The sequence below is a fragment of the Rhinolophus sinicus genome, chromosome 16, assembly GCF_057876585.1.
Source record: "Rhinolophus sinicus isolate RSI-liver-muscle chromosome 16, RSI-T2T, whole genome shotgun sequence".
NCBI classification, from domain to species: domain Eukaryota; kingdom Metazoa; phylum Chordata; class Mammalia; order Chiroptera; family Rhinolophidae; genus Rhinolophus; species Rhinolophus sinicus.
Window position 1 is genome coordinate 8,866,399 of NC_142516.1, and position 23,413 is coordinate 8,889,811.

The 23,413-nt window shown below is 43.7% G+C and overlaps 1 protein-coding gene across 14 annotated transcripts in view; it reads left to right on the top strand.

Annotated features, from left to right (window-relative positions):
* MAPKAP1 (MAPK associated protein 1) overlaps positions 1–23,413 on the top strand; it is a 216,611-nt gene that overhangs the window by 135,884 nt on the left and 57,314 nt on the right. The gene's annotated exons all lie outside the window — the stretch shown is intronic.

The window sequence follows — 23,413 nt, forward strand, 5'->3', positions numbered from 1 at the left end:
ACGCACAGTTTAGGGGGAATTAAAGCAGCTTGGAGCTGCCACCAGTTCTCCTGGTGTTGTTATAATATTAAAACAAGGCTTTTAAAGATTTTTTTTTTTAATAAAATACTCGGGGAAAAAATCAAATATTTTGGAGGTGTGTGAAGTAAAAAGTGAAGATGTCCTCTTTGGTGTAAATCCTTTGGGTTTTTGTTTTTTTGTTTTTTTGTTGTTGTTCACACAGATATACATATAGACTGTAAGTTTTGTGGGAGCAGGACCCTGTTTCTTGAGGGGTTTTTTGTTGCTGTTTTTAAAAAATCACTATATAGCCAGCATCTAGCTGCGTGCCTATGAAATAGAGGACACTCCATAAATGTTTGCTAAATGAACTAAAGAAAAATGTATCTGCAAAGGTTTTTTTAAATGATACCATACAAGATACCTGATTTTGCATTTTTTTTTACTCAATATGTCATAAGCATTCTGTATTAGACTGACCACTGCGTTTTTATTTTTCTAGTTAAATTTAGCTTAGCTCTCTATTGAGGGACATTTAGATTTCAATTATTTCCAAATTTTCAGTTTGTGTAAAACATGCAGTGAACAATCTTGTAGGACTAATCATTGCACCTTTGTGCTGGGTTTTAAATACAGGATTTCTTGTCAGAAGGTTGTTTATTTAAAATGTGGAGAATAACAAATTGCCCTTTGAAAAGTGTATACCCATTCTTTGACACTCGATTATATGACAGCGCCTTTTTCCCACTCCCTTACCAACACTGGATGTTGTCAATCTTTAATTTTTGTCAAATTATGGTTAGCAGTTAATACCTAGTTTCACCTGGCATTTCTGGGGTTTTAGTGTAATTAAGCATTGGTAAATGTTTTTATTGGCCATTTATCTTTCTAAAAGATAGTTCTTAAGTCATATCAGTTGTTTTAGTGGAAAGAGGGATTGAGAGGAAGTTTAATTTCAGAAAACTGTTTTTAAGAAGTGCCCTGTAATTTAGAATACAATTCTCCTCACCTCACCTCCCCCTTTCCTGCGTAAGCAGGTGTGTGTACACACACACACACACACACACACACACACACACACACAGCACCACCACCCCAGTATGTAAGAAAGTCCAGGCCATTTCACTTGTTTGCTTACTGGCCCTTCGTTCACCAGCAAAGCTTTGTTTATGTCTGGAGAGAGCCAGCTGGTATTCACTAGACTCCAGTTCACCTCATTTGAGACCTTATGTTGTTACCTGCTTGGTTTGTCATCAAAACTAGCTTAAAAAACAGATTTTCTGTTAAGTATTTTAGTCTGGTACATGTATATAGCACTTAGAAAAATGCATCATAAAAGCTGGATATCAGAAATGTAGACAGAAAAGTTGTCACCCCTTAACAGTTTTATTTTGGGGCGACACATCTAAGGACACGTCTGGCAGCATTATGAACAGCACTGGCACCAAGGGCAACCGTAGGGGGTTAATGGGGACCCTGCATCATTCCCTGCCATGTGCCTAGTGAGTAAACTAGAAGTTTCTGGGAATGGTAGCAAGTGGGGATAAGGCTGCAACCAACAATCAGTGTCACAAAGTGGGGATGACTAATTTGCTGAGAAGACCGTTGAGACAGATGTTTAATTAGCTGAAGTCAGAGTGGATAAATTGGGAGAGGACTGCCCATGCAGAGAAGATGCCTTTTCCCCTCATCTCTCATTTAAGTGTTGCTTTGTGTTTGTTGTTGTTGTTTGTTGTGTGTGTGTGTTTTTGTCCTTACTATTTTCTTTTTGAAGGAACATTCTCAGATTAGGAGGCTCTGGGGAGGGGAGTAGAGAGAAAGTACCCTGTGGTTACATCTACTGAACACTTAACTGTATTCCAGGTATTTTAATATTTAACTTTTACAAAGACCTTGTGAGATGGGCATTATCTCTTTGTTATGGTTGAGAAACCTGAGACTCTGTGTGTGTGTGTGTGTGTGTGTGTGTGTGTGTGTGTGTGTGTGTGTGTTGCCAATGAGTAATATAGATGAGCTTTGAACCTAGACCCCTTGATTCTGGAGCCCAGTGTTTTCTCCCTGTACCACAGCTTCTCCACTTAAAATGTACTGCAGATGAGGGAACTTTCTGGAGTAAACGTAATAGTCTATATATTGACAAGAGCTGGTGTCACACAGGTGTATGCATTTGTCAGAACTATCACATGGTACTTATAAGATTTGTGCATATCACTGTATGTAAATTTTACCAAAAAATGAAAGAATCTAAACAAATATTGAACATCAGTTAACGTGATGCACGATGAAGTGTTTAGGGGTGAATACATTGCTGTCTGCTTCCTACTTTGAAATGCATTTTTTTAAAATATGGACCGATGGATAGATATGTGATAAAGCAAATATAATAAAATAATAATTATAGGATCTAAGTGGTGGCTTTGTAGATTTTTAGTGTTCAGTTCTTTCAACTTTTCTGTGATTTAAAAATGTTGATAATAAAATAAGAAATAATTTATAAAATTAAAAATATATAGTTAGATTCTACTTGTCAATATAAGTTATTCTAATATTAATATAATATAATTCTGAATTTTCAAATATATGTCCTTGTGGAATGGAAAACACTAATCTTTATTTCTTTTTCTGGGATCTTGTATCTTTTATTACTTGATATGTTAAATGACATCTTTGAGGTCACAATTTCTTCCACATTGACCTGTAGTTTTAAGTAGCATACAGAGTTATGAGTATAATAATGATTGTTACCATTTACTGAATATTCAAAATTTGCCAGGCAATCTGCCAGACACTTTTTTTTATCATCTCATTTAATCCTTAAAACAACTATTTGAATTGGTTGTTATTTTTGTTTTATAAGTGAGGAAACTAAAGGTCAGACAGATACAGGACTTGTCCAAGGTCACACAGCTGGGAAGTTGGGGAGCTGGGGCTCCAACCCAGATGTGTGACACCAGAGTTCACATTCCTAGCCACTGGCTATGCCTCCGCCCACTGGCTAAGGTTACTGGATTCACAGCTCAGGAGGCAGGTGTGCTTTCCTCTGTAGAAAGACCAGTGCACCTGCATCGCTGGACATGGCAACATGACGCAGTAGAAAAGACACAGGCTCTGGAGCCAAATCAGCCGGGTCCCCACCCCGACTGTACCTTTCACACAAGCTGTGAGGTTCGCAGGTCATCAAACCTTTCTAACCTGAGTTACCTTTTCTGTCAATCGGGATACTAATACCTGCCTTGTAGGGTTGTTGTTTTGCCTGAACGCATGTAAAACATTTAATCCATAGTAAGTGCTCAGTGGATGTCAGCTGCCTCTATCCCTGTTGTCACTGCCACCCCAGCCGTACCATAAAACCTGGCTTTTTAGGGTTTGAATTACTTCCTTTCCTACTCATACGACTTGGCCTTTGTCTGCGCCTTTTGTTTCCCAATGAATTAAGTCTGTAGAAGGCTTATACCCTGTAAGACAACCAGCCTTTGAATTGTATTTGGATATGGACCTGCTGGAAGCACCCTTTACTTTGAACAAGGAGAAAACTAGATCCAGAGAGTCAGCTCTAATGACTTTGGACTAAGAGGAAAACATATATATAGGCGTGGGCTAATGATCACAAGTCTCATTCATCATATAGCTGATATCAGCAAGTTTAATTGACTGTGCCAAGGATTCTAGAGGTAAAGTGGACAAACTACAATTGTCTGTAATACACATGTCTACAAGTGACTTCTAAAAGCCTTAGTATTAACAGTTGAGGAGCTCATAGAGTCTATTGCTTCTTCTCAGAAAACATTTAAAAAACGAAATGTAAACACCAACATGATTTTTGAAATGATTACAGAAGTTCCAGACAGAGAGGTTGGAGCTCTGCATCTGCCCCTCACATCCCTCCATGAAGCGTATCGATCTCCCCTAGAGGAAGCAGAAGGCCCCGTTTCTTCAGGCAGGCCATTCATGTGTTTATCCTGTTAGTAGCTGTAAGGAAAACTACCTCTACCAAGACTGAATTGAGCCACTTTACATGAAAAACCTTCACTTTAGAAGAGTTACCTACTGCAGAAGACTTCTCCAAGACCAGCCCAGAGACCAGAGGCACCTAATGTCCATCTCACTGCTTTCAGAGACCTGACCCTGGAGCCAGTCTTCCTCCATAAGCAACTTAAAAGGCAGTTTTAACAATTGCAATACCAACTTTTCATAATGAGTTTTTCCATTTTGAGTAAGTTACAAATACTGGTACTTTCTGCAACAGCTTTAAATACACGAAGAAAAATAGCTCATTGGTGAGGGTATTTCTTTTTCTGTCTTGTAATAACAGTAAAGCCCAGAGACAAAGATGACTGAAATCAGGAAAAGGCATCAGAGTGGCCCCGTGAGGCAGTCCCTGGAATGGCCCTGCAGCACCCACTTCTCTTGTTACCTCGCTGCTGATCACAGTAGGGCAGTCACCAAGGTATATAGATTCCGCTGTGCCATCAAACCAGTTTTTCAAACAGAAAGTCAGTGAGATGAGATTACAGCCTAAGTGCTGCAAAGATAAGAGGTGGTCTATTGGAATTCCATGGTCTTCCCCCAAACTGTCACCACATAATCATAGAAAGATCATAACAAAACCCCAGCTTTCCTTTTAAAACAAAAATTTGCATTTAAAGGAAATACATGAATTAAGATAAAGTTAAGACAAAGTGTGATTCAAGTGTAAAAAATCCTGAGGGTCATGCAGCTCTCTCAAGCACAGAGTGTCCAAAACCAAACTCATCACTCAGTAAATATTTATGGAGTCTCTACTACGTTCCAGGCAGTGACTAAGAATAACGGGGCCTGTTCCAAGAGAGCTTTAATTCTAGTGGGGGAGATGGCCAATAAAAAGTAAACATACCAACAAGATATGTTTGCTAGGGATTCTCACTCCTGGCTTTTAGTCCATTTTCTGACAAGAAGGATTTTGTGAATCCCCAGTTGTGTGAATTCTCCTCTGAAGGGAGACCCTCTTGCCCAGGATCAGCATTACCTCAGTCTTTCCATTTCAGCATCCCCTAAATGACTACCAACACCACTCCCTGATGCAGGGAAAAGTGGACAGGGCCGCTATGGCGGGTGAATTCATGAGGAGTGAGTGACTCCATCTGAATCGACAGTGGAACTTAAGAGGTACAGGCCATGTCTCAGCCACGGAAGCTGCTAGAGGGCACACTGTCCCTCAGCTGCTCAGCCTTGCGTCAGAGGCACCATGGGCCTGCCTCAGGAAGTTCCTAATCCATTGATCTTGGTAGATGTTGTCAGTCCTTTACCAAGGAGAAGGATGAGCAGCCCCCCTTTCCCTTAGGAGAAGTTTGGGGCAGGTGTGGAGCTTTCATTTGAGGACGATGAAAGCCCCTTGGGGAGAAGAACAGGTTTCTTTTTGTTTGCTAGCCCTAGCTGGCCCAGAATTGGTGGCTCACCCATGTTGAGGAACGAGCTAAAGAGAAGCAGTGAAAGCCTGTCTGCGGCCCACAGCTGCTCCGCTCCCTGCCAGCCCAGGCCCAGGGCCTCCCACTTCCTAGTCAGGAAGAGATTCGCAGTACTGTGATTATTGGAGATCAAACTTCCTCTGAGAATTAAATCATCGAATGTAAATGTCTTAAAAATGAAACGGAGTGCACATCAGTTGAAATGAGTTGCCTCCCAGGTTCCCTTAATGACATGAATCTCTAATGAATCTGTGGGGAGCCAGAGGAGTACACCAAAAACAGACATTTTCAGCATTGATAATCAAGTATGGGTGCCCAGCAGGAGGAAGCTGCTGCACACACTGTATTGCAGAAAAAAGAAAATTAAAGCAAACTCACTTCCCAAAGTGTGTGTGGACGGGGAGGGGGTTGGCGGGTGGTGGTGAAAGAAAGGGAGAGACCACATGCTAAAGCTTCCTCTTCCATAGTGGAAGTTAATAGATTCTGATATTGATAATACTGTTTAAAACAGCTGAATAGGAATGCTAATAAAATATGAAATGGAGGGACAGCAGAAATAGTCAAAACGTTCAAGCTATTAATTGCCTGTTAGAAGGGCCTCAGGGATGGACTCAGGAATTAACCAGTTTTCGTGATAGGACTTGTAGTATTATTTACATTTAATACTATATAATACAGTGTATACAAAACTATATACACGTTACTTTCATAAAAGTAAAAATAGATTTTAAAATTTGTAAAAAGAAGACGGTTTGCGTTCAAATTCTAGAGCTTAGAAATATTTCTCCCTTTCTCTTACTTGCACGGACTTTTGCTGTGTGGAAACTTCCTTTCTCCCAAATGCCACCGTCCAGTTCATTGTGTTGGGTGTCAGTTTTCTGTGAGAACATCCTTATTAAATGGTTACTTTCCATTATAAACATTTCAAACCTTTTAAGAACAAAATGTTACATGAGTATAACCATTATATTGCCAGCGTTTTGTCTGTGACCTGTATTTTCTGCAGGTTAAAGTACAAGCTATTAGCTGAATACTCCATCCCTTTCTAAGGATGACTAATATCTCAAATATAAATGAAAACAGCTGGTTTTCCATAACATTCGAGTCCCAAACAGCTGTCACATGTACGTTTTGACATTCTTTTTTTTCCCCCTTTTTTTTTTAATTGGGACAAAAATTAGTTTACTGAACCTACTAATCCAGTTAAGTATATTATCAGACTTCTGTAGAAAGGTAGAGGAGAAGGTCATAGAAAAGCCCGCTGAGCTAGAATGTAGCTGTCCCAAAAGGCATGAACTTGCTTAAAACGAACACCCTTTGACAAGACCCGTCTTGTGTGCTGAGAACTGGAGGTCTGCAAGGGCCTGGGCATGGCTGCTGCACCACTGCCGCCTCTGCCACTGTGCTCTTCCCTGCTGGAGAGGTTGTGGGTGCGTTGTCTCCCCAAAGCCTGAATCAGTGTGCTCTCCTCTTCTGCAGCCCTTGGCCGATTTATTTCAGGGATGGCTGAAATAAATGGACCAGAAGATCATGCTTCTTCTATTGGCTTAAAGCTCTTACTACCCCCACGAACTGGCGACCTTGGTCAGAGCATTTTAAATAAGGTCACAACTGGATCATAGGCTGCTGGGTGGTAGCCTTAACTTTGGAGCTTAATATCTGGGTTCTAGAAACATCTCCCGGGTTCCAGCCTTGCTCCTGTTACTCTTTCACGCTCTTTGGTGACTTTCTTGGCCTGTCTGAACGTCATTTTCCTCATCTATAAATGAGAATAATAGTAATATCACCGAAGCATTCTGGTAATGATTAAATAGAAATCCATGTCAAACACCAGGCATTTAGCCTTATTATTTTCTTACTCAAGTGTTACTTCTGTCCCCTCCCCTCAGTTTCACTGTTATGGGACCCAGTCATACTCACAATTTTGTGATATGACACTTTGTTTTTTAGGAATGTGACTGCTTTGAGTCATGGTTCAGCAGAGACTAGCTGCTACAGAACCCAGCTCAAATGTAGCCCCCATTAGCTGCGGCCCAGAATGTGTGCATCTGTCTGCCCAGCTGCTCATTTGAGCTCTTCCAGGGGTCTGAGGCCCCTTGTCAGAGCAGCAAAGCATCAGCAAGAACATAGGTATGTACATGCAGGAGTGACCTAGCATTCTCTGGAACACTCTACATCTGGGGCCGGATGTGCAGAAGGGTTAAAAGCTGGAGAAACTTTTGTCATAAATTTTCTCTTCAGCGGGACTTCCCAGTGAACATCTGACATTAGCAGAGAGGAAATGCTGATCGGCCTCAGAGTCAGCTGAAGGAGACAGGAGCTGCAGTGGAAGCTGCTGGATTTACTGTTATTAGCAAGGCAAATGGAAAGCCAGCAGGGCAGCCCAGCTCCCAGATAATAGATCTAACAAGAAGGAAAACTCCCGGAAAGGAAAATGGCTGGCAGCCACGATGCCTCTGCTGCCTCCGCTACCATTTTTTCCATTGCTTTTACCTTTTTGTTTTGTGTGTTTAGCACAAGGAGAAGCATATTTTAACATCTTACGTTATAAGCCGCAATTGGCTTAAAATAAAACAAGATGTATCATTTAGCTTCTTATCTGTTTGATAGATTCAGAGTTGAACATGGTAAAATGTGCAAAATTGTATCCCTATAGTAATAAATAATTGCTATCTATTGAGTGCCTATTATGTGCTAGACAAAGTGCTATACATGTGTTATTATCTCATTTAAAGCTATAAAACAACCCCGTGAGTTAAAAATTAGCATCATCCCCAATTTGGAGATTAGAAAACAATGCTTAGAGCACTTAGGTAATTTCCCAAGGTCTTAAAGCTTGATGGAGCTGGGATTTGAATCCTGCCATTAAGGTTTTACCAATCTGGTGGAAGGTATTGAGGCAGGAGCCCAAATGGCTATTATGGGGCATGCAGGGTCCTGGCAATAAGAAAAGCACTCACTGAGGCTTGTGCCCTGACTTGAAACACAGCCCTGGCTGGTACAGTTGTGGTTAGAAAGAAGATGCACAGAGAGGAGCCGGCTGAGTTGGTAGATGGAGCCAATCTCGGAAGGGTCTGAGCACCCAAAACAGGGAGCTGGGCAGATGGGCAGTAGACGCCCGAGGACCCCACGGACTAAGAAGGAACTGTAATTCCTGGCAGAAAGGACCAGGGAAGCAGACGAGGTTCAGCATCCAAGGGACAGCAGTACAGAGAGCCGTTCCTGACAGGTCACAAAGGCAACAAGTGAGCAAAAATCCATTGTCAAAATTACTTCTAGAAAAAAATCCCTTTAAAATGCTCATCAGAGGCCAACAAGACTGTGGTTTTGCTCATTAAATCCAACACAGCTAGCATTTTTCTCTAGCATTAGAACAGATGAAAACTAAAAATACCTATCTTTAAATGCTAAAACCAAACTTGGTACAGAAAGACTGTAAGAGGAGCTGAGACCTGAGACACCACCATCCACTCAATTAATCGTTAGTCACTCATCAGACATTTACAGTTTCCGTAGTTGCAAAGATGAATAAGACTTCTGCCTCACACTCACTCTCTTGGGGTTCATTGAGTCAGTCACTGCGAGTCATGGCAGGTGGAATTCTCCAAACTATTGAAATTTGTTCTCTTGATCAAGTCTCCCCCTCAACTCCTGCTCATTTTTTATCAAGCATGTGTAGGTGGATTGAAATAAGTTAAATGTATAATTTATGCACGGTGAAATTGAGGCAGGTGGATGACTACGGGGCAGGCAGGATTTTCAGAGCGGCTCTCTGAGAACCCAGCAGGACGCCAGGCCTGGGGGCAGGTTCTGGGCTGCGCTGGGGTGGGCCAGGCCAGGGGCAAGGGCGTGAAGGAGACAGGAAAGCCAAGGCCAGATTAAAAGAAAGGAAGCCTTGTATTTGGTTGGCCTGAAACTCTGAAATCCTCTTGTCTTGGAGCAGAGCCTGCAGGTGAGAGGAATGTTAAGTGGTGAAACTTTCCCTATTGTGGGGAAAGGAAGCAAGCCAGTCTGGAAATCTGGTAGGGCCTGAGGCTGTGTGTGTGTTGGGGGCATGGGGGGGCCGGTCAGTAGAAGAAAAAGCAGATACAAAATGTCAGTGGAGGCCAAATGAGACTTGGAGAGTAACCGTAAAGGACGGATGTGGTTTTAACAGACTGGAGGAGCGGACATGGAGGTAGGAAACCATGAAGTGTGTGCACTGAGCAGTGAGGAGACCCGTTAGGCTGATCACAGAGGACATAGGTGGGCAAGAAATTACGGTGGGTAGAGAGTAGTTGGCCATGGGGAAGTGGTGAAGGGAATTTAAGCGTGAAAGTGATGACCTTTAGAGTTTGACTCCAGAGAGCACAAATAGGGTGACAGTAGGATGAAGAATGGGTGGCTGGAAGCCACAAGACGAGTTGGGAGGCCACTACTGTGGGCTGGGTGCTAAGCGATGCAAGGGAGACTTGTGAAGTGGGTAGAATCTGCGGAACTTGGGAGGAAGTGGTCCACTCTTGTGAGGGCCTTGTGCCGACTCCCTAGGGGCCAGCATCAGCCTTCATCCTCTTTATGTCTGCAGTGCCTACTCCAGGCGTGGCGCGTGGTGGGTGCCATTCATGTTTGATAAACAACTGAGTTAATTCATTGGGAGACCCAGTGTCATCATTGGAAACCCAGCTACAAGGAGAAGGAAAGGTTGGACAGTTTATAGTTGAGGCCTTGCCTTCCTCTTTGTACCATCTTGGGGCCTGTGGAGGCCTGCTGGGAACAGGACTTACAAAACGACAGATATGTCTGGGAGGCTGTGGCCCAGATCCAGGGCCATGGTGCGGGCTGTCAGCGGGGTCTGCGGAAACAGAGAGCACACAGCTCTTCTTAAAACCGAAGGTGTCTATGCCCGAGATGAACCTGAGTTCTGTCTGACAGGAGATGTGCTTCTATGTACAAGGCCGAGGACAGCACAGTGGCTCCTGGTGGCAGGCCGAACCAAACCAGAGCAACCTGGGGAAAGGGAACTCGTGCTCATGGACCGAGGCGCGGTTCCTGCCAAATTCAAAGCGGCCTTCCTGCTGAGGCCACTGGACACAGAATCCATGTGGTGCTGTGCCCCTCAGCACTTAAACTTAGTGAAAAGTAAATAAAAGTGAAAAAAAGTACAGTTGATTATCTTATAAAATTAAAAGAAAACGCATGCTTGGAGTTCTCTCCATCCCTGCAAAGGCGGACCCAAGCCGTTCATTGTCAGTGGTGCTTCCTGGAGGAGTATGGGGAAGTCCCTCAGGGAGCCTGCAGTCTCACCCAGGGCTGGAGCCCCTTCCACCCAGGCCACCGGCACCCAGCTGTCACTCCTGGTGCCTCTGAATCTGCTCAACAGCCTGTCAGGTACATACAACTCTTATCCTCATTTTACAGAGGGGGAGGCAGGTCCAGAGAGGATGCGGTTTATCCAAGCCCGTCTCTGGCATAAGCAGATTTAAACGGAAGTCTTCAGATTCCACTGCATCATAACATAGTCTGATGGTTGAACACATGTGGCCCCAAGCTTGCTCTGCATTGACTCGGTTTAGAGTCACCAATTTTATAGAGCTCAGAAAAGGCTGCAGACAAATGAAGTCTCCTTTTTGTTTGTTTCTTTTGTTTTTTGTCCTTAGGTGCTTGTGACTAAATTCACTAATTTCACTGGCTGTCAAGGCCGTGTTAAGGAAAATGGGTTTGAACTGCTGTGGTTTTTGAGTACTGGACTGGATGTCAGAAACCTTTGCCATCACGGGAAATTCTGTCACTCTGAATTTACTGTCTGTTCCCCACAGCTGAATTCCTCAGCCGTGTGATTTAGCACCCTGGCTCCCCATCAGCCAGTTCTGGCATTTATTTGAATGCATTACCCCACTGGTTTCCATAAACTATTTTACAATTGTTTAAAATAAATGACTGTTTATTTTCACAAAAGCCATCTGTATTTCTTTACAGAGCAACAGATAACTGTATGTAAAATTTGGTAATGTCACAGTGACTCAAGTTAAGAGAAACAGATTGGATTGAAAAATTGGATGCTAAGGGACAGTGTTAAAGGCTTCCATCCTTTCTATCAAGTAATATCTGGATTTGAAGGAGGAAAAAAATATTTCTTTTTTACAAGTAATATCAGGCCTCTTTCTTTGGAAGGGAAGTGCATTCATGGCAGGTCCGTGACAGGACACGGACTATTTGCGTTCCTCCTGGTAGTGAAGTCTGCCTGAGGTGGCGTGGAAGCGGCTCCTGTCCCGGGGCTTCCAGCCTTCTCCAAGTTTTGAAGTTTTGGGTTGTCCATGCCTTACTTCTTCTTGCTCTGATGTTGAGCAGGTTCTGTTTAGGCCTGTGTGCTGTAGCTCAGAGAACTCTGGTAGGAAGCACGTTGGGACAGATCGCTGTGGCAAGAGAAGGCAGGCCTGGGGTGAGGGAACCGCACTGACCGCAGGCGGGACTGGCCCCTGGCGGTGCTGGCCTTCCATTGTCCAGCCAGCGGCCAAAGTAGCAGAGTGTCTCCGTGTGATCCCCACTAGCTCCATCCACCCCCAGGAAACCTGTTAGAGTTGGGGCACTATTTGGAGTCTCCAAACAGTGGGGACATTTGGAGGTGGAGCTTTGAGTCTGCTTTGGAGGAGGAGGGCGTCAGGATGGTAGCCAAGCAGACTGGGCTTCCGTGTGGACACAGAATATTCACTAAACACACCTCCTTGTGCTGTGGCCGTCCTAGGAATGCAGATACTGGAATGTGCTCTCCCCCCTCGGCTCACATACAGCTCGTACCAGGACAGGACCATCAGAGATCTCTTCAGTGTGGGTTGCACAGAGAAGTCCAGAGGCAGGGGCTCCTAAGCAGAGTTTTGACTCCTTGAGCAGGACAGAACAGCGCTAGAGAATAAACTAGAGCGAAGATTATCCCGGACAGAGGGACTCGTGTGAGCGGAGGCACAGCGGGTTGAAACAGCATCGTTGGAGGATACTTCCGGATTACTGTGTCATTAAGTGGGAAGGGGAAGGGAATGGGACCAGTTCCACAGGTTCTAGCCTCTACTAAAGAACTAGAAATCACCCCTCCCCATGAAAGTGCTGCTTGGAAAGCAGAAGCAACAGCCCGGGCATATGACTAATTGAGTTCTCGGAACAACTCTTAAGAGGTAGGTGCTGTTATTATCCCTCTTTTACAGATGGGAAAGTAAGGCACAGAAAGGTTAAGTAACTTGCCCAGGGTCACACAGCTATTAAGTGGAGCTGGGAATTCAAACCCAAGCACTCTGGCTTATAATAACCATTACACCATACTGTCCCAAATGTGTTGGAGTCAGCCGAGGTTGCGGGGCACTCCCTAGAGCATACACCCCACTACCACCACCACCACCCACAACACTGAGTTTAAGGCTGGGATCAAATCCAGACCTCCCTACTCCCAGGCCACGGGGATGGACTCCTGACATACCTGCCACCTCTGTCTCAAAGCCTGAGCGAAGGCGTCAGGACTGCCCTAGAGGGAGGTTGAATAGGCTGGAGAGAGGCAGTATGCAGTCACTCTTTGTTTTCCACAGCCCGTCTACGACCCATGATGACAGGGCAGGCAGAGTTATCGCACTGGGGTGATGGAGCGGCAGGTGGGCACTCTGACCGTGGGCTGCAGCCATGGCCTCTCTGAACAGCCTCTGCGCACCGGCAGCCCAGCCTCAGATGCCTCAGTCCTCTGACCTTTGCTGCCTTGCTCCTCTAAGCAGCTCTGGAAGTCTCTGTGACCCAGCCCATGGCTTGGCTGGACCATGGGAACCCCTGAATAGCAGGCTCTGTGCCCTTTTTGTTCCTGGCTCCACTGCTTAGGTGTCTCCCCAGCCGCTGCTGAGCCCACAGTATCTGTGAGGAGCCAGAGGCCACAGCCCCTAATCTGAACTCAAGCTGGAATTGCCTCTAAAATTGTCCAACCTCATTTTTTTCCATTGGATTTTTAATGACAAAATGCCAGTATATACCCACTGTCAAAAATCCAAATAAGATTAAAGTCTATAAAGTAAAAAGCAAAACCCTCCATCTTGCTACTACCCCATCCTACTCCCAGAGTTAATTCTAGTTAACAGTAACTGTGAGAACAGTTTGGCTCGTATCCTTCCAAATTGTGTTGGTGTGTGTATTCAACAAATGAGTACTCACACATACATGCATATACCGCTGGGTTTTACTTTATTAAACTGGAGCAAACTCCATGCATTCTTTTTTTTTTTTTTTTTAATAATGTGTCATAGAACTCTTCCCATGTCTTATTAACCCAGCTTATTTTTTTAGCAGCTGCATAACATCCCAGTGTACATACACACCATCATTTATTTAAGTTTCCTACTGGAGAATATTTAGATGGTGTGCAATTTTTGATATTAAAACAGTGCTGCCATGAACATCTTTTAACATACATCATTGTGTACCTGGAATAATGTTTCTCAGGGTAGATTCCTTTGCTGGGCCAAGGTTGTTCAGTTTGAAATGCCACCTTTGTTGAAGTCATTCTATTTAACAAAGGTTATTGAGCACCTGCAAAGCCTGTTGCTGTGCTAGAGCTCTGGGAATGCAGGGTTGGATTTTTTTAAAGAGCCCTTCCACCCCCCATCTTCAAAGAGTGCCCTGATTGGAGGGGGTGGGGGCAGAACAATGACAAATAGACAAAAATGCTTCTAATCCAGCAAGCTCAGGGCACTGAGAGAAGCAAGGCCCCCGGGAAGGTGGGATGAAAGAACTCTTGATTCTGACGGGGACTCGCTCGGGCAAGGCTGCAGGGAGGAGGGAGATGCCAAAAGGTGTGCCTTCCTCCTCCTCCCAGGAGCCCATCTGTGAGGCTGGGTATTCAAGAAGAAATTTGTTCTAAAGAGTTATGATGCTCCTGCATTTTCTCCTACACAAAGAAGGAAATCTCGGCTGTACGCCCTTTCCTTTCCTCCTCTTGGCACTTTCTGATTGATGATTGGAAATGATGGCAATACATAAACTATTTTTCTTTTTATTTTATGACCTGGTAATAGCAGTAACATATTTCCAGTAAATGTTTTCTATCGCAATAAAAAAGTTGTAACAGGACTAGAAATGGGTATAGTTAAACCCTAAAGAAATCACACTTTCAGAACTGTGGATTGAGGCAGTTACTCTGTAAATCATTTAACTTAGGAAAAGGTCCCCCTCCCCCAGAAAAACTCGGGGCAAGCCACTGGTGTGCACATTAAGTGCTTGTCAGAGAGGCTCTTGCTGTTAGGGCTGCGCGGCCCTCAGTTTTCACCCCCTCCAGACCAACTACCCCCTTTCTCTCTCTTTTTCCTAGTCTCCCACCCAATGTCTTTACTCCTTTCCAAACTGATAAATCATCTCAGCCTTACAGTTTCTTTTTTTGCAACCCAGAGATCAAGAAGCTTATGGAATGCTCTTTCTGAGATAGAGCCCAGTAGTGTGGTGAGGAGCACAGCTGCGGAATCACACATCTGGACTCTTGTCCTGGCCTCACCTTGGGCCCGTGACTTGACCACTCCACATATTTTTTTTCTCCTCTGTAATACGTGAATTAAAATAGGGCCTACCTCATAGTTTTATGATTCAGAGAGCTAATGCATGGAAAGTGCTTTGTTCAAGGCCAGGAAAGACCTCACTGTCGGTCACTTGTTTTCAAAAAGGGCCCAATGGTGATTTTGTTAAATTTTCACAGCAGTATAATCACCGACATTTACTGAGTGTTTATTACGTCCTAGGCATTGCATTACACGGAATCTCTGCAGTTATTCCATGAAGGCTTAGGTCTCCTAACTTGCCCAGTGTCACATAGCTTGTAAAAGAGCCAAGATTTTAATCCAAGTCTTTTTTACTCCAAAACCCACGCTCTAACCACCACATGTCCACCTTCTAGGATTAGATACTCAGCAGGAAGAAAGATGGTTAAGCTTCGAGTCGTTCTGTCGCACCAGACATGGCCTCCATTGGCTGATAAAGATTTGGAGCAGATCCTGGTGAGAGCCTCGGGCGAGACAAAAAAGAAGCATTTCCTTTCCCTCATTGCAGGCAGAGCAGCCTGCCCCTCAGTTGATCCTTATTTAGGCTTTGTGACTCTTAAGACGATGAATAGCTGCTGCTTCTATGTCCGGCGTCCTTATGCTCTAAAAATTAGGCCTTTCCCAGCCTTTGTCTTTAATTTCTGATTCTAGCTGACACCTTCATTAATGGGCCAGTGCAAGCTTTCTGTCGACTTGAGGACGACTGTGTAAAAGTGGTTTTGCTGTCCTATCAATAATAGTCATAATTTCCCCAATACTCTCATCAGCAGTGAATTGAGTCTTGCAGCAAAGAAATGGAAACCCCAGTGCAGTGGTTTTAAAGTGATTTGTCTTGTAGACGGCGTCTTATTTCAGTAAAATCAGGTCAGTGCAGCTCTGCTGGGTCAGATGTAAGTCTGATACAAATTAGTTGGAGGAAATTGATCATTTGAACCTTAAGTTATTTTTAGCTGCGGTAGCTTTTTAATATCTCTTTTTTTTTTCTTTATTTACATTTGCTTTAATAAATTTTAACCATCACAGTGAGGCAAATTAAATGTCTTCTCAGTTTTAGCCAAGCCTTTGATAAGAGGAAAGACTGCTCTCTTCCCACCCCACAGTAGCAACCTTCACAGTTTTGGTGTTTGCTGGTTACTGCATTTAAACACTTAAACCCACCGCTCCTCATCCTCCAGCCCGCCCCCTTTTTGGGGTTTGTTTATTGCACATACTGGCCCCTTGACCAATCTGTTCTTCATTGCTATTGAAAGTTAATGGGGGCAAAATTGCATTCCCAAACATTTGAACCTGAAGTGGCCAAGGCCGAACTTAGTTGATCTCTGGTGATCGGTTCAATTTAGTTACGATTTTTTGCCATTAGGCTGGGGCTGAATGATGGTGATTTGGTTGAGGCCAAATGTCTAAAGAAAATTGGCTCTCTGATAAGAGTGCTGTTATCAGAGGGGGCTACCTTCTCATTTACATTTAGATGAGTATTGATTATTTATTTACTCAGAGAAGTGAGATTCGTTTCCAATCTTATCTTTCTCGTCTCTGCTTGTCAGCAGAAAGAGAGATAGAGCTCCTGACATCAGGCCAAGATAACAGCACTTTGTAGTAAAGATAAAAGTTGGAATGGGTCTTTTTCTAGTCTTGACTGAAAGGATAAGTTTTAAAAATTAGAACTGATGGGTCATGCTTTCAAAACCTTTCCTGAAGGTTTTGCCATTTAACTAGGCAGGAGAATTGGTTTATTGGAACAGCCTTGGTCTGTCTTCTTTTGTAATAGGAATTGTATTTAATTCGATTATATTCAGCTGTTTCACTGAGAGCAAATTGTGTATTGGCTCAGAAGAGGCTAAAGTGTGACCTTTTATTGTCATGTCAGCTTGTTCCCTTTTTATTATTTAAATTCCAAATGATCCAATCTGAGCCTCAGAGGGGGTCTAAAGTACAGTGGTTATCACTTGAATGTAGTTCAGTGCTTATATGAAGATCAAGCAGAAAATGATTGTAGTCGCCCCTAGAGGAAGAGTTATGAGCGGTAGGACTGACACCACAAGTACGCATTTTAGAAGAGCTGATGTTGGGTCTGAGCGCTGATACTGACAGTGTCAGCTTCTCGGTGATGACTGGCTCCGGAGGAGCACGGGATTCAGCGGCCCCCACCGTACAGCAGACACGGTTTGGCACAGTTTGCCTCGAAGGAGTGTCCCTGCCACCAGTTTCCTCCAGCCCATTATCTGTTACCCAAATACAGAGCTGATTAGGTCACTCCCCTGCTCTGTTAGCATCGGTTGTTTATTAGAGAGAATCCAAACCTTAACCAACACTCGGGGCCAAGCATCCCAACCCCAGCTTCCCCTCGGACCACCACGGAGCCTAGGCCTTCTCCACGCTGAATTTCCCTTGGTCCCCTGGGTCCCGTGGGCTTTTCAGTACCTCCCTGCCTTTGCACATGCTGTTTTCTCTAGGAATGCGCTACTTCCCCCTCTTCCCCTGGCTCGAGTCCTTCAGATGTTTCTACCTCAAGAAGGGGAAGTTCTTCGTCCCCTCTTCTGTGTTCCCACAACACCTTGTCCTGATCCAGGGAAGAGCACTGATTGGCTCTTCGAGAATTTATCTGCTCATGTGTGTCTTGCCACCTCCCCAGCCTGTTGAGAGCAGGAATCATTGATTAGTCATCTCTGTGTCTGGGACATCGTTGGTGTTCAAAATATGTTTGTTAAATGGATGTATGAATGTATCCTTTGGCATCTGTGCTGTCATGGTTTGTTCTGTGAGTTCTGACATCTACTCATTATTTTTCGACTATATACGCAGGACCTGAGAAGCTAGGGAACTAGGAACCCTGGCTGCCAAACAAATCTCGGATCTGAAATGCTGCCTGTAGCTTAAAAGCAAGCTTGTTTACATAGATACATACTCTGTCCCACCCTACTCCCCTACTTGGATCTCTGCTTTGATGCCAGCATCCCTGCCACTGTGTGTGTTCCCTTAATGGCACTCTTAGTCTGTTGTGACTCAGGCTGGGACCTGCCTGCACTCACTGCGTGGTTTCTGCCCCAGCCTGTTCTAGCAATAATAGCAGCCGCCACTGAGCGTGTTCCTGGGGGCGTCGAGGAGTGTCTCAGTCCTCGCAGTGACCTTCTGAGGGAAGTTCTGTTATCCTCGATTTACAGAGGAGAAAATACACAGAGATTAAGTAACTTTCCCAGAAGGCATGGCTAGCCGGCTACTCCCTGAGAGGCTGCAAACACCAATAGTTTCCTGCTCAAAACCCAGCCTTGCCTTTTTCTTATTTGCTCCCACTTAACCTTTTTCTGGCTACAAGAAGCACTTCCAGATTAAAGCATCTGTTTAAGCTGGTGAATAGAAAATAGTTGACATGAAGGTGTATCCGTGAAAGTGTTCAGCCTTTGGCTTCATCATGTTTCCTCAGACAGGTGCTCCGCTGGTTTGTTCTGATGCTCTGCAGTAATAATGGTAGGTTAATTCATTTATATCCCAGTGCAATCCAAAAAGCACGTGGACTACATACATTATTACAGTAGGATAACAAATACATGAAACTACATGAGAGGAAAATGGAAAATAAAGATTCAGAGGATACATGACACAGAAATGTGGGTCCAGTCATCTCGGTCAGGTCACACATTTAGTGCCGATCTTCCTAATGGGCAAAGGAGAAAGGGACACAGTATCAGTCAGTTACCAGATTTATGTTAAACTGTCTAAAAATACAAAAGAGTAAGTTGGTTGCTCCGAGAAAGTACAGCTTTCCCTGCTACCAAGGTCTGAAGGAAGTTTCTCCCACGGTCGTTGAAATAAGACGCAGAATGATGGAGGCGATGGTATGGCTTCTCTTTTTGGGCTTCTGCACTTACATCCCATTGGCTGTCAGCTCTCAGCTGGCTGTCAGCCCTTAAGAAGCTGCATACTAAAACCTCTTATGTTTCGGTCAAGGATTAAAGGGATGGAGGAAGCTGGACCAGCATGTATGTGCCCAACAGATCACTACAGATTTTCTTTGAAACTTATGTGCTGAGATGTTTGCCTCAGGTTTACAAAATCCCATAAAAATCCTGCCTGAGTATTATAACTTGGAACCCTCCCAAAGTGCCAGAGCAGTATTTTGTCCCTAGACCATTTGGCGACATGGTATTACTGCAATAAATACATCATTGGAATGCCCAAACAGATTTTCTTGTCGCTGCAGAGAAACTGCTTCCCAGAATCTTCCTTTTGTGTTCCCCTCTGCTGTGAAGTGGAGGGCTTGTGGCTTCATGCACAGCTGTGACATTTTAAAACCTCTTTCCAAAGGGTGGATGTTGCCTTGAGAACTATGTCATGTTCAGCGTGAAAGAGCCTTTATATTTTATATAATCATTTCTTTGGCAGAAGTGTATTAATAGAAACTGACCTCACAGCTTGTCTTTTTTAAATGGTTTTGGCTGCTATGTTTTCTTTCCTCCCATTCAGCTGCCTAAAAATTAAGCAAGCACTTGATGGAAACTTGATAGACCTATAATAGATAATAGGTCTGGGTTGTCATAACCTTGATTATCATCAACAGACATTGATTAAGAACTTGTTATGAGTGAGGCACTGTGGTTTGTATGTGATACCGAGAGCGCAGGCCTGGGCAACCCTGGGTACGAATCCTAGTTCCACTGCCTCCTGCGGGGCAGTGAGCAAGTCATCGGCCACTCTGCAATTCACAGTTTCTTCCTCTGAAAATGGAACTCATACTCCTTATGTCTAGGGTGACAGAGTAAATGAGATGATCTGTGTAATAAAAGGCCTAGCACAGTACCTGGCATATAGTAGGCAGTGTTATGTTATTGTTACAGTCTGATGACGAGGACTGATGACAGCTGACAGTTAAATAACACGATTACTGTATCAGACACTGTTCTACTTGCTTTAAAACTGTTCACTCATGGAATCCTCAGACAGGCCTATGAGGTAGGTGCTGTTATCATCCCCATTTTATAGATGAAGAAACAGAGAGGTTAAGTAAATTGGCCCAAAGTCAGACAGCTAAGTTGCTCAGCCCAGGACTGGACCGAGACAGCCTGGCCCCAAGTCCATGCCCTTCGTCATCACACTGTATTGCTTCTCATCCACACCCTGCCTCCCATTACACAGTAAGGCCTGAAGTTACCAGTCTGGCTTTTTCAGGGGAAAACATCTGAAATAGTCTTTTTGTGTGTGATAACTTATCCGGTGTTCCAGCAAGAATTAGGAAAGAAATTGATATTTGTAAGAGTGAGTTTTCCATTTGGGTTTAGATCTCGAGTCTTGTCTACAGTTTAACCACCCTACCTTCCCCAAAGGTAAGACCCATGAGGCCTTTGCTAAGTTCAGAAGTGGGTCTCCAAGTTGTGTTTTAGCTTTTATGGAAGTGCCAGGGACTCCCCAGAGCCAATGACACTCAAAATTTCAGTTACTGGCAAAACTGGGCATATATAGGTATATCTTACTTAAGGAAAGACAGGGAGAGAGTCTTCCTGGATGGATGGAAAGATGATCCTGTCTTCATAAGGACCCAGGATACAGCTGTAACATGGGCTATTTAGTATGTGTGGATTTCATTAACATAAATTATTTCAGATCATTTTCATTTTGAATGTATGGAAACCACAAGTTAAGTGATTCAGAACCCAGTGAATCCACAAATCTACAAAAATCTATACTTATGGTATAAACTATGGCCTCTTTATAATTGGCCAGTAATTTATAGTTTGCAAGAGGAAGAAAGTTTCAAAACACACAGGCTTTCGAGCCAAAGACCCTTGGCTTTCATTTCTCCGTTTCTACTTCCTACCTTTGTGATCTTGGGTGAGTTACTTCACCCTGAAAACCTCCAGGGTCCCACTCTGGCAAATGGGGATAATAATATCTGCCTCTTAAAGTTGCTGTGACGATTGAATAAGGTAACATATGTAGAGTGCTTGGCATATAATGGTCATTCACTAAATGAAAATCATCATTCTAGGCTTCAAGGAGAAAATCCTAAAGCTACATTCAGGAAACAGTATTTTAACAGAAATATCTGCAAGACGCAAGAGACAAGAAAGTCTATCTTTTTCTTTTTAAACTTTTTTTTTTTGATTGGGAAATATTGGGGAACACTGTGTTTCTCCAGGGCCCATCAGCTCCAAGTCATTGTCCTTCAGTCTAGTTGTGGAGGGCGCAGCTCAGCTCCAAGTCCAGTTGCTGTTTTCGATCTTTAGTTCCAGGGGACGCAGCCCACCATCCCATGCGGGAATTGAACCATCAACCTTGTTGAGAGCTTGCGCTCTAACCAACTGAGCCATGGCCGCCCCTCCGGCAGCTCAGCCGCAGCTCATTGTCTTCAATCTAGTTGTGGAGGGCGCAGCTCACTGGCCCATGTGGGAATCGAACTGGCAACGCTGTTGTTCAGAGCTCGCGCTCTAACCAACTGAGCCATCTGGCCGCCTCAAGAAAGTCAATCTTAAACTATGGCATTTATGGCTCTGAAGGTGGTGCAGGGACTTGTGTTTAGCAATAGAGGACCCTTTCTAGGACTCCCTGCTTCCCCTCGTTTCCCTCAGGCATGTTTCCCAGGCAGCTGCAGTGACTGGAAGGGAAAAGTATGCAAAGGAGACCAGCCTGAAGTCCACCTACGTAGCCAGGCCTTAGCTCCCAGATCAGGAAAGGGTGGCTTACTTACAGTCCAGCCGTCAGGCAGGCAGACAGCTCGGAAAGCCTAACGCCCTGTACACTGCACTCAGAGTCAGAGGAAACATGCCAGGTTGCAGGGTTCCTTCAAATGAAAATATCTGTCTACATAAATAGGTACTGTCTGGTTTTGATTAAATTATTGCATATAAAAGACGGTGGAAATGCCACAATGTGTGGTAATTACAGTATCCTCAGAAAAATGGCATAGTAAGAAATCGCAGGGCTTGTAAGTATATATGATGTTCTTTAACTTATAAAAGTAGCATTTGTTTATTATAGGAAATGTGAAAAATGCAGAATAACACTAAGGAAAAATAAAAACACTCATTATCCCACTATCCAGTATAACCACTATTCACATTTTGTAAATAACCTTCCAGTCTCCCCCCCGACTGTGACTTTACATATATTTTCATAATTGCAGGCATCCTGCACATATTGTGTTACAATTTTCTGTCTTCATAAAATTGCGTATTATAAACATGTTTTGTAAAAGTAAATATTTTTGCAACATCACTTTCAATATTTTCATGGTAGTTCACAATATTTTGTTAGATCTAGGTTGTTCCCAAATTTTGGCCCTCATAAAAAAAATGAATTATTGTAGCTATACTTTGTGCCCAGATTTCACGGTAAATTCGTAGAAGTGTATGTCAGTGCCTTACATACAGTGGTGATGAGAGTTACTGGTGGTGAGTCAGTCAGAGATCATTCAACAGCAACAGGCCAGTGTCTTAGTAAGCGGCTCTCCAGGTTCAAGGATGACTCCCTTTGCTCCAGTGGGCCGAAGATGCTCACAGCTGCCAAAGGTGGGTGGGTGTTAGGGAGGGAGGGAGGGAGGAAAGGAAAAGGTGCAGAGGAATCTCTCACCAGCTAAGTTTTCATAAAGTTCAGCTGGGCATGATGTTTCTGTGGTTACTTCCACCAGTGTATGTGTGGGCATGCAGTGATCGGCAGTAAATGCCTGGTAATTGGACAGATGTCACTGACAGGTGACAGGTCGTGGAGACTCAGAATCACCAGCACTTTCATACTTTATTTGCTTGATATTTTTGAAATGAAATTTAACTGTGTATAATATTGAATTACAATGCTTTCTTGACCTGAATACAGTGTATTAGAGCTTGTAAGAATTGTGTAGACTTTTGAGCATGTATCTGCCTAAATACACAGCTGTGAGTGTTTTGAGCATTGTTTACTTAGTAAAGGTTTAAGAGCTGTAAGTACTGTAAAGGGGGACTGAATATATGTAAGAACTCTGAGAACTGGCAGGCGTGCTAATGAAATACCAGTTAGAGAAAAGATCAAATATATCATGAAACTACCATGCTTCAAATGAATACAGACTACGTGAGAGGAGAGTGACTTGCGATGAGTGAAATGCCTCCGACTGATGAAGGAGGAAAAGTACTGCATGTAAGTTGACAGTGGCTGAAGAACAAGTATATGTGAAAATACACGTTCCGCCTGGGAGGCCTGATTCTTTCCTCGGAGCCTCTCTCCTGTCTGACCCAACACGCCTTTCATAGTCAAAATAATAAGACAGTTTCTTATGCCGCCAATCTTTTCAGTAACCATTAACAACAGGAGCAGTCCTTTGAATCTGATCATTGGACCCATTAGGTGTTATCTGAGAACAAGATTGTCATTTGGCTTGACAAAGAAATACATGAATAAATGTATAAAATGCTCCAGTGTTTTATGAAGCTCAACCTTCTGTGTGACGCAGGATAGCTGGTGTTCCTGGTG